At 37.1% G+C, this 18450-nt stretch overlaps 1 long non-coding RNA gene across 2 annotated transcripts; it reads right to left on the bottom strand.

The window, feature by feature from the left end:
- On the bottom strand, nucleotides 1731-5568 carry LOC18791363. Of its 2 annotated transcripts, XR_002269781.1 has the most exons (3): nucleotides 5128-5568; nucleotides 3405-5015; nucleotides 1731-1963 (listed from the first exon to the last, which is right to left on the bottom strand). It is a non-coding gene; the product is annotated as an uncharacterized LOC18791363 (long non-coding RNA). The 2 variants fall into 2 exon arrangements; XR_002269780.1 differs by lacking the exon at nucleotides 1731-1963 and having other exon boundaries at nucleotides 2344-5015; nucleotides 5128-5529.

Here is an 18450-nt window from a genome sequence, read left to right as displayed (position 1 = left end):
AAACGGATCATAAAACTTATAAGTTACAAGGATTGAGTAGCGATTTACAAGTTTTTGAATAAGGATTACAACATTAGGGTTCACCTAATCCATAATGTTGTAAATGAAGTTATCAAGTTTTCACTTTTTTAAAAATGCAATTGCATAAGGATCATGCAATTATGCCTTCCTGTTTGGCAATTGGCATATAATTGGATAGTTATTTACAGTAGCATGTTTACAATATTAAGGTCTCGTATTACTCTTTTATGAATAGTTATGTTCCACAAGAGTGTAAAACACATCCTTAATGTTGTAATATTGTCATTTACAAAGAGAATGACTTCTAGTACAATATTAAGGTAACTAGGGACATTAGGAAAGTAAATTGGGTCCTCATAAGTGTAAACACAAATGTTTACAATTTTAAGGTCTTAGATTACTCTGTTTAGGACAGTCATGTTCCACAAGATTGTAAAAGTTATCCTTACTCTTGTAATATCATAATTTACAAAGATAAAGGCATGTAGTACAATTTTAGGGTAAAGGGGAACCTTCGAAAGGTAAACTAGGTCCTTATACTTGTAAACTCGGATGTTTACAATATTAAAGTCTCGTATTACTCTTTTATGGATAGTTATGTTCCACAAGATTGTAAAACACATCCTTAATGTTGTAATATTTTCATTTACAAAGGGAATGACTTCTAGTACAATATTAAGGTAACTAGGGACATTAGGAAAGTAAATTGGGTCCTTATAAGTGTAAACACAAATATTTACAATTTTAAGGTCTTAGATTACTCTGTTTAGGAGAGTCATGTTCCACAAGATTGTAAAAATTATCCTTACTCTTGTAATATCATAATTTACAAAGATAAAGGCATGTAGTACAATTTTAGGGTAAAGGGGAACCTTCGAAAGGTAAACTAGGTCCTTCTACTTGTAAACTCGGATGTTTACAATATTAAGGTCTCGTATTACTCTTTTATGGATAGTTATGTTCCACAAGATTGTAAAATACATCCTTAATGTTGTAATATTGTCATTTACAAAGAGAATGACTTCTAGTACAATATTAAGGTAACTAGGGACACTAGGAAAGTAAATTGGGTCCTTATAAGTGTAAACACAAATGTTTACAATTTTAAGGTCTTAGATTACTCTGTTTAGGACAGTCATGTTCCACAAGATTGTAAAAGTTATCCTTACTCTTGTAATATCATAATTTACAAAGATAAAGGCATGTAGTGCAATTTTAGGGTAAAGGGGAACCTTCGAAAGGTAAACTAGGTCCTTATACTTGTAAACTCGGATGTTTACAATATTAAAGTCTCGTATTACTCTTTTATGGATAGTTATGTTCCACAAGATTGTAAAACACATCCTTAATGTTGTAATATTGTCATTTACAAAGGGAATGACTTCTAGTACAATATTGTCATTGGTTGTCAATTACCCACTCCCTGTTTGGCAATTGCCAAACGACATTTGCCATTTACACAATCCATGTTTTTCAATTACTCAAATCGTCATAAATATTGATAATACTAACTTAATTTCATAATGAGTTGTTGGCTTTATTTTATGAATTATGACGGCTAGTTGTGGTTAAATCCTCCGTATCTTATGCTTAGTTTTTAAAAATCAATTGAGGTTGGTAGTTTTAATTTTTAATTTTAAAAATCCTCCGTTATAACTTGTATTTGTTTTACCCTTAATTAATTCAAATATTTTTTAGGAAAAATAAACTTGTCCAAATGTACTGTAAAATTGAAATATTATAACTTGACCAAATGTATGGTACAATTCAAATGTTATAAAAGTTCGTAAATTATTAAACTAATATTTTCTATTTGGACTCGAACAAGTAGTCCTTATTAAACTCATAAAGCCACTTGAAAAAGCCATCACGCCAGCTTGCACTCCAATGTCTCAACATCCATCACTCCAACTTGCAATCTTGTATAAATTTCCTTATTTTGCTACAAAATATCCATATTCAAAACAACAAAACTTGGGTATCTTTATATAAATCCAAATAATTTTAACAAAAAAATAGTTTTAAGAAGAAAAAAAAACTTAACATGGGATAACTATAGTAATTTGTAACTTTATTTACGTCTGTCCATTATAGCTTGTAATTGCGCAATTAGACTGTAAATGAGACTCATTTGTTTGTCAATTGCAAGACACGATTGCAAATGACACTGCCCGTTTGTCAATTGAATTTACAAATCATATACTGTATGGACATTCTCAAATTTGAAAATCATTTGTGCATATTCCTTCATTATTGAAAAGTGAGACATGACTTAGCATAAAGAAAAACTTTTTTAAGTATAAAAAGAGCTTAACATGTGAGAAATATAATGTTTTGTAACTTTATTTATGTTAATCAATTATAGCTTGCAATTACACGATTGGAATGTAAATGGGACTGCTTTGTTTGTCAATTACTAAGACTAGGATGCAAATGACACTACCTGTTTGTCAATTGCATTGACAAAATGACATAATGTATTCCCATTCTCAAAATTGAAAAAGCTGCCAATAACATAAAGACTGAAACCTAAATAACAATAAAAATAAAAATAAAAACTGAACTATATTCCACTACCCAAAAAAAAAAAAAAAACAGGACTGGGACTTTCCCATCTTCAATTTAGCCCATGTCTTACGTCACCGAGCTCATACAAAATTCCTTTATTTTGCTACAACACAACCATGTCATGTTGGCAATTGACAAACATGCACTATGTAATTGCCATTCTGTTCTTTCTTTAAAAAAATTGAATATGTAATTGCCAAACGATCACTGTTAATTTAATTGTTATTCTCTTCCATGATTAAGTACGTAAAAGTAAAAAAAAACAATAGAATTTAGCATATCAATTAACTTCTACTTTCATTGCAAGTGTTAATAACTTAATGACAAGTAAATAACAAACATTGTTGGACACAAGGTAATTGAAGTGCAATTGGGTTCACAAAAATCCAATTGACAGACAGGAAGCAGGTAAATGAACATGTCAAATCCAATTGCATAAGTGGAATTCACAAAAAAAAAAAAAAAGAAGAAGAGAAAACTAAACATATTCTCAACAATCAATCAAATGGCAACGATCAAAAGGCAAAGGATTTACTTAGCACACAGCTAGATTAATGGAAGATAAAAACAAAATGATGCATATTATGCAAACTTGGAACACAATTGGATTTACAAATATCCAATTGGTAGACATGAAGTAGGTAATTGAATATGTGACATCAATGGAATGCACTGCATGTGGAACAAAATAAAAAATACATGTAATTGTATCAAAGACAAACAGGATTTTGGTAATTGCATTAGCATCTGTAAAAAAAACTTAATCACAGAATCCATATGTATCAATAAGCACAACAAGGGGAGCAAGTTTATACCTTGACTCAAAGTCCAATTCGATCGGGAAGTGGCCAAATTTTGAGGAAAACCCATACTGACTTCCTTATTTCGCAATGAAAGGAATTACAACTTTGTTAGATTCGGACACCCACATCCACAAACAAGAAACCTCAAACTAGATATTGTCTTTATATAATTTCAACAAGGCCATTAAACTGGACTTACAACAGAAAATTTGAATCTCTTTCTAATCATTTTTTATCCTTTAAGACTTAATTTTTTTTTTCTTTCCATTTTCCTAAGAGACTACAGTGCAAATATGATCAAGTTTTCATACAAATGTGGCTATTAACTATTGAAAGAATATTAATATGAAATGACCAACTATGAAACTAATATACAATAAAAGTCATAAACGCAGAACTAAAATTGAATTGCCTTAACCTTGAAATTTTTACAACAAAAACCATAATGGCAGCTTCAACTATTACGCAGCTTCTCCTGCACTAAACAACATGGCTACATTTTTTACGTGTTAAAAACACTAATTACTTTATACAAAGGGAAAATGTAATCTTACAAAAAGAAAAGATTGAAAAGTGATAAAAAATCTAAAATATGAAATGAAAGCTAACACAAGAAAAGAATTCACATTAATCTTTTGAAAGAAAAATAAAGATAGTCATCAAGCTAATAATTGTCAAGATATACGAACTCAACAACAATATAATTTTTAACAAATAAAACCATGTGAAGAATACACACCAAGAACGAGATACAGTAGAGCATGCACCATGACCTTGCCATTACAGGTCTGGAAAACATTGAATAAAAATTAGTTTCAATCTCCATCACACACAACCTGAAGATCACTCAATACAAGGGGCAGCACAAGTAAGGAACCCAACAATCCTAAAGACACTTTGCATAACACAGAGCACATTAAAAAAAAACCCATAAACTATAAACCGCTCATCTCCAGCACTCTCCCACAAATGTTTCCAATTCACCTCCACTTTAAGCTTTTCGATTACATTTTTTTATATGGCAAATTATATCCTCACACCCTTTGGAATCGCAAATATATTCATATGTAAGAAAAAGAAAAATTAAAATCTCACCACAAAAATGAGTCCAACTTGTTTAATTCATTAACAAAAAAAGAAAAGAAAAGTGAGCTACCAAAACAAGAAAAATTCTGGGATACCAAAGCACGCAACAGAATACTGGCATTTGAGTTGAGACCATAAAAAAGAAAAAAGAAAGATCATCACAACAAATATACCATTCCTTTAACAATGACGGTGACGATGCGAAATTACCTAAAACCCCCAGGCAGTCATGGAGGCCACGGGGAAGTCTTTTCTCCTTGTGCTCTCTGAGGACACCTGGAAACCGTCGAAGTTCAACCGCCATGACCCGTCAACATTGCTCGACTCTCTCCTCATCGTAGTCTGGCGTCACCGGCTCCACAAATTCCTGGTTGCTGGGAAAGTTAGAGACAAGGAAACTAGGGGCAGAGAAGTAGTGTCGCATGAGCAACGGAGCATTGAGGGTAGGAACTGAAAGCAATGAGTGATGCATCCTGGGTATTAGATTCAGTGACCGGGCTCGAAAACTTTGACCCAGATTCTCCATCCCCCAAAGATCTGCAACACCAGCACCCACCAACTTGTTAAATACAAAATCAATTATAATAATCCATATTAAGGGCAAATTAAAGAGAGTAATCTTGATGGAAGAGAAAGACATAAAATTGACCTGCCAAATGGTCCAATGGAACAAACTCTTTGGGGTTGCGATGGTGAGGAAGCCTTCGGTCTGCATAGCTCTCATTCATGAACAACGTCATTTTGGCCAGATCCTTGACGCCCTACATGAGAGAAGGAGGCTGAGATGAGAGAAAGAGAGAGAAGTGCGGACGTTAAGTCTGAAAACGAAGAGGAAAAGGGATTTGGATGAGAGAGCGAGCGAGAGGGTTTGGGGTCACAGAGAGCGAGAGAAAGATGAAGTGAAGAGGGGGCTTTAGATTTTGACGGGTTGGGAATTTTTTTTCAACCTGTTGAGCAGGTTTTCAGGTTATTCTATTCAATGGTATAGATTTACCTAAGAAATTTTAACGAAATCCAACCGTCAATGGGACTTGGCGCATCCATGCGCCAGGTCCACTGTAGAATTTTCCTATCTTCCTATCTTTTTTGGGTAAAGCTGTCTTAAAGGTTGGTGAAGTAATTTTTCTGAGTACTTGCTTAATTCTTTATCAGGTTGGCCTGCTTTCCATCTGTCAACTGTACATGCCAGTCCTCTCCTTTATGGTATTGACAAGGATGGTGTGAGAGAAATAACTTTGGCAACCTACAGTGGCGAAGTTCTAGTTTTCAGGTAATTTAATTATATTCATATTTTACATGAGTGATGTTATTAGTTATATTTCTTTTTCTTTTTTCTTGTCCGTGCAATAATATATCAGCCTGCACAAGCTCGTAAAAGTTTTTGTGTATTTTTTCTCTTAGGGTCTCAGGCTACATGATGATGATGGTAGATAAACTTGTAGAACCTCGTAGGAAAGTTAAAAAGAACTGGTATGGGGGTTTGCTTCCAGATCCCGTGGATCGTACTCATCCAGATGTTCATGATGATTCTCTTGTCATGGAGGCTATGAAATCAACTCTTCATAAGTTATTTACATATTGTAGTAGTTCTTTTATTAATATAAATTCTTTAATGACTGCTTTGGTTTTTTGAGGGTGCCCATGTTCATAACATCCGTGGACCTTTAGGAAGAGAATGCGAGCCACCTGAAACAGTTTCTGACTTTATATAACTGTGAAAGTATGCCTTTTAAGAGAAACTAATCTTGTCTTAACTGAATACATTTAAATATGTTTGCTCGAGTTTCTTTGTGGAAGAGTGGTCTTGATTATAGACATGGCACTAGTTACGGGATTGGGTCTTATCTAAATTGTTCATGAAGGTATATAGGAACTACAATTGCTCGTCCTTCATCTCTAATGTATATTTAATCTGAGCTAATGAATGAATTTTCATTTCTTCCTTCCATTTGTACTCGTTGAGGAGGACCACAATTAATTAGTTTCAGACTGCATGCTCGAAATGTCCCACTGCAAGCTTCCATGACTGGAACAGATGGTTAGTATCACCATATACATTTTTTTTTTTTTTTGTTACACTTATGTAATAACTTTTTCAAACTCAACAAAGCAGTAATCCCTCATACAAGAGGATAGCCATGTGGGTCATCCTTTTTTTGTTTTGTTTTTTGGACTCTTATCTTAACTGTATTTTATTTTGTAGCTCATGAATTGTGTTTTCAGATAAACACTAGGTAGACTTTGCCTTTCTTGTTTCCTTTCGAATCCTTGAACTTATTGCTCTTTATGCATTTTTAGGGCATTCTTGGTCTATAAATTGTTTCGGGAGCCATGAACTTGAATTTTTCAGAGCTTTTTTGTTTTGAGCTTCAGTTTTTAGCATGATGTAATATGATTATGGAACTAAGGTATTTTCTTGTTGTGTTTGCCGTTTTATAAGTATTAATCCAACCTCTTGGAATGTATTTTGTAACTATAATCCGTTTAGTAGTTGTTGTCTCAATTTTTGTTTATGGTGAGTCAAAAGGAGTTTGTCTGTATTTAGCTTATCATTGCAACTTGATAGATAAGGATAAATTAAGTGTAGTCAAATTGCCAATTGGATTTGAATTTTGACCATTCTTGACAAGTTCAAATTTATTTTCAACTATCCCACTCTGGACATGTGAATCCATAAATGGATGGCTTAGTCTTTTTGTTGTAGCATGTTTGAGTCTTTGTTATGGATTCAGCTGAAAGACCAAAAATTTTTGATTCCTTTATTTGATGTTGCTCCTTTCGGCTTTGGCAATGTTTCTAGCGCTGAGGTGCCTCTTGTTTTTTTTTTTTTTTTTTTTTTTTTGTGGATGAATGTTAAATATAAAATCATATTGTAGTATTTTCATATATCATTCTGTTTGGTCAATCTACTGCAGAATGTGCATGATTTCTTTCTTATAGTTTCTGTTTTCTGGGCATAGTTGCTGTATGAAGATAAGTTTACTTAGATGTTTTTTCTAGCAAAGTTTACTGGGTGTAGCTTCAGTGGTTTTCTTCTTGGTTCTAGTTTCCTGCTTTTAATTAAGTAGTGTTTGCTCTTGTTGTTTAGTCAAGGACAGCTTGTCCTCTTGATTATCAATACAATCATTTCTACTAAAACAAAAAACAAAAAAAAACAAAAAGTTGTTGTCTGAAATCTCCTAATTAACAATTGAAGTTGAATTCCCTGTATTTTTTTATGGTATTTTTGTTTTCCTTTAGCTTCTTGTTAAAGATTGTGCATAGCTTCTTGTTGAAGATTTTATATAGTTTTTCTTAATCTTATATGCTCTTTTTATTTAATTTCAGTATGCAAGAAGTGGGAAAATGAAGGGATTTTACACCCAAATGGAATTGGACGAGGTTCGAGATGAATGGGCATGTCATGTGCTAGAGTGGATTTGAGTTTGAACATTCTCCTTTTCGTTTTGGTAGTATTTTTCTAATATATGTTTGGATGATTGATGGATTTTAGTTTACTATATAGGAATGTTTTTTTATATTGCAATGGCAATATATATGAAATGGATGAGATGCCTCTATATTTTGAGACAGAAACTAAATAAAATATGATGTGAAACGTGGAAATTGCTTACACTTCATTAGTAACAACGATGTCTATTGTGTACAACAACCTCAGTTTGGCCATAACAACTGAAGTTAAAAATTAAAAACAACATCAGCACTCTATGGGAACCGAAGCTTATGATCAGAAGGGTCAATAATATTTGTAGAAAGTCAAACTATTTGTAAGCTTTTCACTTCAACATAAGCACAAAAAAACGAATGAGTAAACCATAATTTGCAACATCTGTGGCATCTTTTCTGAAGTGGTAAGTCAGAACACACTTCAGTATAATCAAAATCCTTGATGCTATAATGAGTATTTAGTATCAATCCTAATATATTCCCTGATGTTATTAAAGGTTCAAGCATCAAAGGTCAACGTTCTTTGGGCACATGGTAACAACTTATGCATTGGCGATTAAGTGAATAGCGAAGTCGTAAATAATCTTTAGCAACAGATAATATCCAAAGCGTTTGACTATATCATACGTATCGGTTCAAAATACTTCAGTTCTTGGGTACCTTTTATCCGAAGCTAAAAGTCAATTTTCGCATAGTGAAGAGTTATTTGGTGAGTTTTGAGTAAATCCAATAGCTAAAACTATGCAATACACCAACAACTCCATTTACGGAACGAACCTCGTACGAACTTTAAGTGTCCAATTCTTTGACCTATTGATTTCGGATCGAGCCAAAAACTTGGACAACATCATAATATGGGGGGAGGAGTGAATTGGTGAGTTTTGAGTGAAATCCAATCGCTAAAACTACGTAATACACCAACCACTCGATTATTGAACGAACTCCGTACAAACTTGAAGTGTCCATTTTCTTTGGCCAACCAATATCGGATTGAGCCAGAAACTTGGGAAACATCATAATATAGTGGGAGGAGTCATTTGTTGAGTTTTGAGTGAAATCCAATCGCTAAAACTATTGAATACAACAACCACTCCATTTACAGAACGAACTTTGTACGAACTTGAAGTGTTCAATTTCTTTGACTAATCGATATTGGATAAAGCCCAACACTTGGGCAACAACATAATATGGTGGGAGGAGTCATTTGGTGACTTTTGAGTGTAATCCAATTGCTAAAACTATGCAATACACCAACCACTTCATTTACGTAAAGAACTTCATACGAACTTGAAGTGTCCAATTTCTTTGACCAATCGATATCGAATAAAGACCAAAACTTGGGCAACCTCATAATATGGTGGGAGGAGTCATTTGGTGAGGTTTGAGTGAAATTCAATCGCTAAAACTATGCAATACACCAACCACTCCATTTACATGACGAACTTCGTACGAACTTGAGGTATCCAATTTCTTTGGCTAATCGATATCGGATTGATCCCAAAACTTGGGCAACATCATAATATGGTGGGAGGAGGGAGTCATTCGGTGACTTTTGAGTGAAATCAAATCACTAAAATTATGCAATACACCAACCACTCCATTGACGAAACGAACTTCGTCCGAACTTGAAATGTCCAATTTCTCTGACCTATTGATCTGGATCGAGCCCAAAACTTGGGCAATATGGTGGGAGGAGTGAATTGGTGAGTTTTGAGCAAAATCCAATCGCTAAGACTATGTAATACACCAACCACTCCATTTATAGAACAAACTTCGTACGAACTTGAAGTGTCCAATTTCTTTGGCCAATCAATATCGGATTGAGCCCAAAACTTGGGCAACATCATAATATGGTGGGAGGAGTCATTTGGTGAGTTTTGAGTGAAATTCAATTGCTAGAACTATGCAATACACCAACCACTCCATTTTAGAACGAACCTTGTACGAACCTGAATTGTCAAATTTCATGCACCAATCGATATCGGATTGAGCCCACAGCATGGGAAACATGATAATATGGTGGGAGGAGTCATTTGGTAAGTTTTGAGTGAAATTCAATCACTAAAACTATGCCATACACCAACCACTCCATTTACAGAATGAACTTCGTACGAACTTGAAGTGTCCAATACCTTTGACCAATCGATACCAGATTGATCCCAAAACATGGGCAACCTCATAGTATGGTGGGAGGAGTGAATTGGTGAGTTTTTAGTGAAATCCAATCACTAAAACTATGCTATACACCAACCACTCCATTTACAGAACGAACTTCTTACGAACTTGAAGTGTCCAATTTCTTTGACCAATCGATATTGAATTGACCCCAAAACATGGGCAACCTCATAGTATGGTGGGAGGAGTGAATTGGTGAGTTTTGAGTGAAATTCAATCACTAAAACTATGTAATACACCAACCACTCTATTTACAGAATGAACTTCAAGTGTCCAATTTCATTGGCCAATCTATATCGGATTGAGCCCAAAAGTTGGGCAATATCATAATATGGTGGAAGTAGTCATTTGGCTAGTTTTGAGTGAAATCCAATCACTAAAACTATGCAATATACCAACCACTCCATTTACATAACGAACTTCATACGAACTTGACTTGTCCAATTTCTTTGGCCAATCGATATCGGATTTAGCCCAAAACATGGGCAACATCATAATATGGTGGAAGGAGTCATTTGGCGAGTTTTGGGTGAAATCCAATCGCTAAAACTATGCAATACTCCAACCACTCCATTTACATAACAAACTTTGTACCAACTTGAAGTGTCCAATTTCTTTGGCCAATCGATATCGGATTAAGCCGAAAACATGGGCAACACCATAATATGGTAGAAGGAGTCATTTGGTGATTTTTGAGTGAAATCCAATCTCTAAAACTAAGCAGTACACCAACCACTCCATTTACAAAGCGAACTTCGTACGAACTTGAAGTCTCCAATTTCTTTCACCAATAGATATCAAATTAAGCCCAAAACTTGGGCAATATCATAAAGTGGTGGGAGGAGTTAATTGGTGAGTATTGAGTGAAATCCAATCGCTAAAATTGTGCAATTAAACAACCACTCCATTTACGGAACGAACTTAGTACTAACTTGAAGTGTCCAATTTCTTTGGGCAATCGATATCGGATTGAGCCCAAATTTGGGCAACAACATAATATGGTGGGAGGAGTCATTTGGTATGTTTTGAGTGAAATTCAATTGCTAAAACTATGCAGTACACCAACCCCTCCATTTCCGGAACGAACTTCGTATGAATTTGAAGTGTCCAATTTCTTTGGCCAATCAATATCGGATTGAGCCCAAAACATGGACAACATCATAATATGGTGGGAGGAGTTAATTGGCGAGTTTTGAGTGAAATCCAATAGCTAAAACTATGCAATAAACCAAGCACTCCATTTACATAACGAATTTCGTACGAACTTTGAGTGTCCAATTTCTTTGGCAAATCGAGATCGGATTGAGCCCAAAACTTGGGCAACATTATAATATGGTGGGAAGAGTGATTTGGTGACTTTTGAGTGAAATCCAATCGTTAAAACTAGCCAATACTCCAACCACTCCTTTTACAAAACGCACTTCATACTAACTTGAAATGTCCAATTTTTTTGACCTATTGATTTCAGATCAAGCCCAAAACTTGGGCAACATTATAATATGGTGGTAGGAGTCATTTGGTGACTTTTGAGTGAAATCCAATTGTTAAAACTAGGCAATACACCAACCATTCCATTTACAAAACGTACTTCGTACTAACTTGAAATGTCCAATTTTTTTGACTTCTTGATTTCGGATTGAGCCCAAAACTTGGGCACCATCATAGTATGGTCAGAGGAGTCATTTGTTGAGTTTTGAGTGAAATCCGATCGCTAAAACTATGCAATACACCAACCACTCCATTTACGGAACGAACTTCGTACGAACTAGAAGTGTCCAATTTCTTTGAGCAATCGATATCAGATTGAGCCCAAAACTTGGACGACATCTGTTTGGGCCTAATTTGGCACACCCAGCCTAAAAAGCCCAAACACAACAAAGACAAAACCACAGGGCCTAAGCAGTCTGGACTCTACAAATAAACTTGGGCCTCGAAAAAGAAAAAAAGCAATCAGCTCATGGCTCCAGAAAAATCAAAAGGGCTTGGGCATGATTAAAAGAGAAGAAGGAGCCCAAAAGGAAACATACCCACGTGAATCTTTTTCTCTGATTTAAGAAAGTCAACAATTTCAACTGGGTTGATAAAGAGTTGACAGAGGCAGGCGAAAGGAAGGGACGTCTTTGAAATCTCTGCCACCAGAAGATCAAAACCCTTTTATATATTCAGAGATATTGTTTCTACTCCAAAGAAGGCACCATCTTTCAAGGGATACGCAGACTGTGTTTTCTAAAAAGATAAGCAGGAAACAGGAAGTTGTTCAAACTGGAAAATCAAACTAACCATCACAGTTTGAGCTCTCACAGGGGGTAGTTGGAATTAAAGAGGGGTTAAGTTTTGTTTCAAAAAAAACAAAGAAGTGATTGACTTAAAGAAACTGACCATTGAGAGCTTATCTACCAGAGTTGATAAAACCCCTCTTTCTTTACATTTTAAAAATGAAAGATCTTTTGAGAAAATCTGCCGCCCATTTCTAAAGAATCAGAAACCATACTCCAAAGCATTTCTTATAAATATAGGAGAGGGTGAACAGAGCAAAGGACACTCAATTCAACAATGAATCAACAATCAAAAATCAACCAAAGGCAAAAACTCAAAATGATCACTTGATCACTGAGAACCTTCAAAACAAACTGGAGCAACTAAAAGCTCAGTTGATCCACAAAAGAAGCCAACTATAGAACAAAACTTCCAAGTATAGACTTAGAGAAATAAGTCATTCAAAACGAGAATTCTCTAGTTACAAATTTGGTTCAGCAAAAGCCAAGACAAGCAAAGTTTGAGTTTTCACAAATATGAAAACCTCAACAAATTTATGGAAAGCCCTGATCAAGTAGAACAGGTACCATAGTGCAGTTCCGGCTCAGTAATCCTCAAGTCCAGCCACTTCTACCCCGTTCAGATCGAAGAGGCTGCAGTTCTACCCGTTCAAAAGTCTCCCAAGGCTTGAAATAAATTAAAAGCTCTGCCAAAATTAAACTTTGGTATCGATTTACAGGTGAAGCTAAGCAGTTGAAGTTGTTGATAGTTCAGTCCAGCATAGACATACCCAGTCCAGCCCGGATCAGAGACTTCTATCCAAGCAGAAATGGAATTTCAGCTTTCTTTTTGTCTTTCTAGAGTTGATTCTTTCCTTTCTAGTTTTGTAAAGGGCAGTTCTGCCTAAAAACAGTCTACTTTATTATCATTTATTCTGGCCAGAACTACCAATCTTGTACTGAGATAAATTGCGAAGTCCTCACCAGTCTGAGGCAGGAAAAGAACTTACTTGGGAGATATTCCTCACCCAAATTTATAATTGCTTGTTTATAAATCAGCAACTTGGGGCGCAAGTTATCTATTTCAAAGAAATCTGCTAGGGTTTTCATTGCTAGCAGTGGCACACTCACACACTAAAGAAAGCTGACTTGTTGACCAGTCAATGGTTTTCAAGGCAGTAGGGAACTTTACCCTTCCATCATAGGAGCAAACATAAAACGGGTGAACAATTTGGCATGCCCAGTGGGACTTCTCAGTATACATACTCCGACAAAAAAATTTCTAAAGTAATTGAATATTGGAAGCTCTAGCCAGAACCCACGCCATGCCATGGAAAGAAATCAGGTAGTTCTCCGAGAAGGATTGGAGTCAGAAGAAAGTGATGACAGACACTCAACTCATGGCAGCACCGGAAGCAGACGTTCCAGGACCGACTCCAGGAGGTTGAATCAGATACAGGAAGCTATGTTTCGATAGGAGGCTACAGGACAAAGGAGCCAGGATACTCTGAACAACATGACAGCCATGATGTAATGGCATGGACAGAATTCCAAACCTAGATGTGGTAGTCCAGCAGCTAGACCTCCCTTATGGCCCTCCACCAGGATTGGCTTGGCCATACCAAGAGAATCCTCTCATTGCACAGATAGCTGTAGTACAAAAGCATGAAGAGATCCAAGTTGGATAGAGGGGAGGAGCTCTTTCTGTCCAAGAGCATGAGGGTCCAGTCAGGCCAGAAGGCCCTGCACCGGTTCAGGTTCCTCAAAATAAGAAACTCCACCTATTCCACAACCCTGGCTCCACGTGATCAACCCTTGGCACTTCTGCCTGAAGCACCAGCTGTGTTGCCTTACAGACCCAGAAGGATGGATCCCAATCCATTCCCTCCACCAATAAGAAGCAGAAGGGGAATTAACCCCTTTGCCAACAATGACAGGAACAGACCAGGGGCAAATTAGAGAAACCATCTAGATTTTGAAGAAGAGGAAGAACACAGGGAGGAAGTTATGCCCAAGCTATACAGAATGGAGCACAGGATTGACCACATCCAGCCAGAACAGGGATGAAATCTACACCCTATCAATGCTTTAAATGACATAGGGGCACTACAGAGAATAATTAGGGAGATGATAGAGCTTGAAGCCAGAAGAGGAGAGAGGCCCACTTACAGAAAGCCATATCCAGCTTATATTGATCAAATCCCTCTATCCCCTGGTTTCAAGGTGCCAAACTTCACATTGTTCAACGGAGAAGATCCCCATGCTTCATCAGTTGAGCATAAAGGTAGATTTTCTGTCCAGTGCATAGCCATAGAAAATAACCCTCTGTTAAAGCTAAGGCTTTTTGGGAGTTCTCTCCCTGGACAAACCTTCACCTGGTACACTAGTCTACTAGCTAACGCCGTTCAAATTTGAGAGCAAATGGAAAATGTTTTCCATGACTACTATTTCAGGATCCAGCCAGAAGTCACCATCGATCTTGCTGCCCTCAAACAGAGTGAAGATGAACCTGCTCAAGACTTCATAACCAGGTTCAGAAAGTTCAAAATGAAATGCCGAATCCCTATGGAAGAGAGGCACTTCATCCAGATGGCTCAAGCCGCCCTTAAAATCTCTCTGAGGAAAAGATTTGATGGGATGCTGTTTGGAGATTTGGCAGAACTGGCAGATAAAGCATCTAAGTATGAGGAGTTGCTTAAAGAAGAACAACAGAAGAGAAACTCTTCCAAGGGCACATACTACAAACCCCTTTCCTCTTCAATCCATCTGGTTGAGGTGGAATCAGAGGAAGACACAAAAGGCTCGGAGGAAAGAGAAATTGCAGTATCAGAAAAGGCAAAGTTGAAACATCTGATCAGCTGCAAGGCTTTTACAAAGCCATCAAGGGATCATAAGCCGCCAACATTCACAGGAGGGTTTGTTCCAAACAAACCAACACAGAACAAGGTATATTCCTTTCATCTAACAAAGGTTGATGCTTTGTTTGATGAGATGCTACTACAGAAGGCAATAGAGACACCCCATAAGTTTCCCAAGCCAGAAGAACTTAAGGGCAGACAGTATTGCAAGTGGCACAACTCTTGGAACCATTCCACCAATAGTTGTGTTGTTTTCAAGGGTGTCATACAGGAAGGCTAAAACTGGCGGAGAAACCACCATAAGTTACAACAGATCTCTTTCCCCAGCCACAAGTCAACATGGCCAACTTAAATTGGCCAGAATAGAAGAGAAGCAAGACAGCGACAGGAGCTAGCTCTAGCGCAGGCAGAAAAGTCATGAGGGAGGCTAATCAAAGGCCAAAGGCAACTATCTCCGCTGAGGTAGTATTATGCAGTAGGTGCAAGTCTGAGAGTGAGTTAGAAGTGATTCTGGACAGGCAGAATTAGCCCACACCCAGCGTGTTTAACAGGATTGGAACATCATACCAACAGAGTCCAGTTCTGGTTCCATCTAAAGACAGAGCCAGACAAAAGGACTATCTTAGGCCTGCTCAACACAATAAGAAAATGGCAGAGCAGCTAAAGAAAGAAATACCAATCAAGATGCCCGGGAATGAAAAGCCCTTGGCCACTATCATATAATGCAGATGGTATTCTGTTGGAAAGAGCTATAGACCGACTCTGGAGTTAACTAGAACTCAGAAAAGGAGAATTCAAAGGCAGTATTGCACCTTCCTTAAAAACAGGAATGACACACAGGCACTTCTAGGGACCAGTTCAGCCAGAGGAGGGAAAAGTCCAGAAATAGCTCCTCAGGCAGAACAAACAACCTGTCAGCCACAAAAGCTGATAAAGGCAGAATCTCCAGGCAGACCTTCTACCCATCCTGCCTTATCCCCAGTCAATCGGCTTGAGCCTTCACAAATAAAAGGTGAATCTGAACCTATTCTAGTTGAAGGACAAGAAGACTGGACTAAAGAGTATGAAGATGAGTAGTTGGACTATGAGCCATCTACAGATGACCAAACTGGGCTCCTTGAAACAGGAGAACAGGAAGACTGGACAAAAGAATATGGGGAAGAACAGATGGAGTATGACGGAGAGCTAGATGAAGAAACTGAGGCTTTCGGTACAAAATTAGAAAGCCTTTTGCACGGTGATCAAAGTATCAACATGGTGTTCATCTTGCCGGAGAAATTCAGGGCAGCAGAAGGACAAGAAAACACTCTAGAAGGAGACATGTTTTCTCAGGTTGGCAGAGGTAGAGGAAGCACCAGAACAGCAAACACCTATTGCCAAGACAAGCGGAACTGCCATGAAACTGACTGCAGAACAGCTTTGTTTCTCCAAACCGACCAAGGAGATGGCTAATCACCTTAGACCTCTATTCATAACAACAAACTTTGAGGGTGTTCCCATTCCCAAAGTCATGGTAGATGGAGGTACAACCATTAATCTTCTACCTTGCAAATTGTTGAGCAAGATGGGTAGAACAGAGAAAGATTTAATCCCAACACGCTTAACTGTCACCAACTTTTCTAGGGGCATCACTAAAACTCACAGAATCCTGGATGTAGATGTCATAGTTGGAACGAAAGACCTAAAGATTGCATTCTTTGTGGTAAACACTACGTCAACCACTTACAATGCATTACTTGGCAGGGACTGGATTCACCAAAGCTTATGTGTTCCTTCCACTCTATATCAGCAACTAGCTCTATGGAATGAAGAGGGTTACATGGAGATAGTAGAGGCCGATCCACAGCCATTTCTCCCCTCTGCCATGTGTTTTGAGGCAAGGTATTATCATGATGACCTTGGACCTTTCACTTTGCTTGGAGTCAACCAAAACGGCCGCCCCCATGGTGTTACGGCCTAGAGACTCATTGAAGATGGTTTAGCCAGTTCTCTAGAAGACTGGAATAGACCTTTTGTTCTAGACCTCCATAATTCTAATATTTAGTCTTAATCAAGAAGAAAAGGATCGAGCTGCAACAATCTGATCCATTACAAAAAGATTGTTGATATATTGGGAAGAAAGGAAGCTCTTTATGTAGAATCCAGCCATCAATATGGCTGAATTCACTCACAGATCATGGAAGAACAAGAAGAAGAGAGTTTACAGGATGAAGTTTTAGAATTTGCACCAGCAGCACTAGATGATTCTTTAACTGAAGTGGAACATCCATTACATGAGATAAACTTAGGGACAGAAGAGGATCCAAGACCCACTTTCATTAGTGCATTGTTGAAAGAACCACTCAAGAGTGAAATCATTGCACTTTTGCATGATTTTAGAGACTATTTTGCTTGGCATTATCATGAGATGCCTGGACTAGATAGAAAACTGGTAGAACACAAGTTGCCAATCAAAGAAGGCTACCTTCCAGTCAAATAGGCTAGAAGAAGAATGTCTATGGAAACAGAACTCAAAGTCAAGGAAGAAATAGAAAGATTGCTCAAGGCAGGATTCATCAAACTGGCCATTTATGCTTATTGGTTAGCCAATATTGTGCCAGTCTTGAAAAAAAAAAAACAAGGGCAGTTAGGATCTGTGTGGATTACAGGAATCTGAATGAAGCATCTCCCAAGGATGAATATCCTATGCCAATGGCAGATATGCTAGTAGATGGAGCTGCTCATAACAAAATGCTATCTTTTATGGATGGTAATGCAGGATATAATCAGATTATGGTGGCAGAAGAAGACATCCATAAGACAGCTTTCATGTGCCCAGGACATATAGGTGCTTTTGAATACACTATAATGCCTTTTGGCTTAAGAAATGCAGGGGCCACTTATCAAAGAGCAATGAATTCTATTTTCCATGATATGATAGGTCAGTCTCTAGAGGTATATATAGTTGATGTAGTGATTAAATACCCAGAAGAGGGAGATCATGTATCAAATATGAGAAAAACATTCTTAAGAATGAGAAAATATAAGTTGAAAATGAATCCCAAGAAGTGTGTTTTTGGAGTTCAAGCAGAAAATTTCTTAGGTTTCTTGGTCCACCAAAGAGGCATAGAGATTGACAAAAATAAAGCAAAATCCATCATAGAAGCCTTGCTAGCTCGGAACAAGAAAGAACTACAAAGTCTCATTGGAAAAATTAATTTTCTAAGAAGATTCATATCCAATTCTACAGGGAAAATT

This window comes from Prunus persica, chromosome G1 (assembly GCF_000346465.2).
Source record: "Prunus persica cultivar Lovell chromosome G1, Prunus_persica_NCBIv2, whole genome shotgun sequence".
Taxonomy (NCBI): Eukaryota; Viridiplantae; Streptophyta; class Magnoliopsida; order Rosales; family Rosaceae; genus Prunus; species Prunus persica.
The sequence above is the reverse complement of the archived record's forward strand: the minus strand, read 5'-3'. Positions and strand labels throughout refer to the sequence as shown.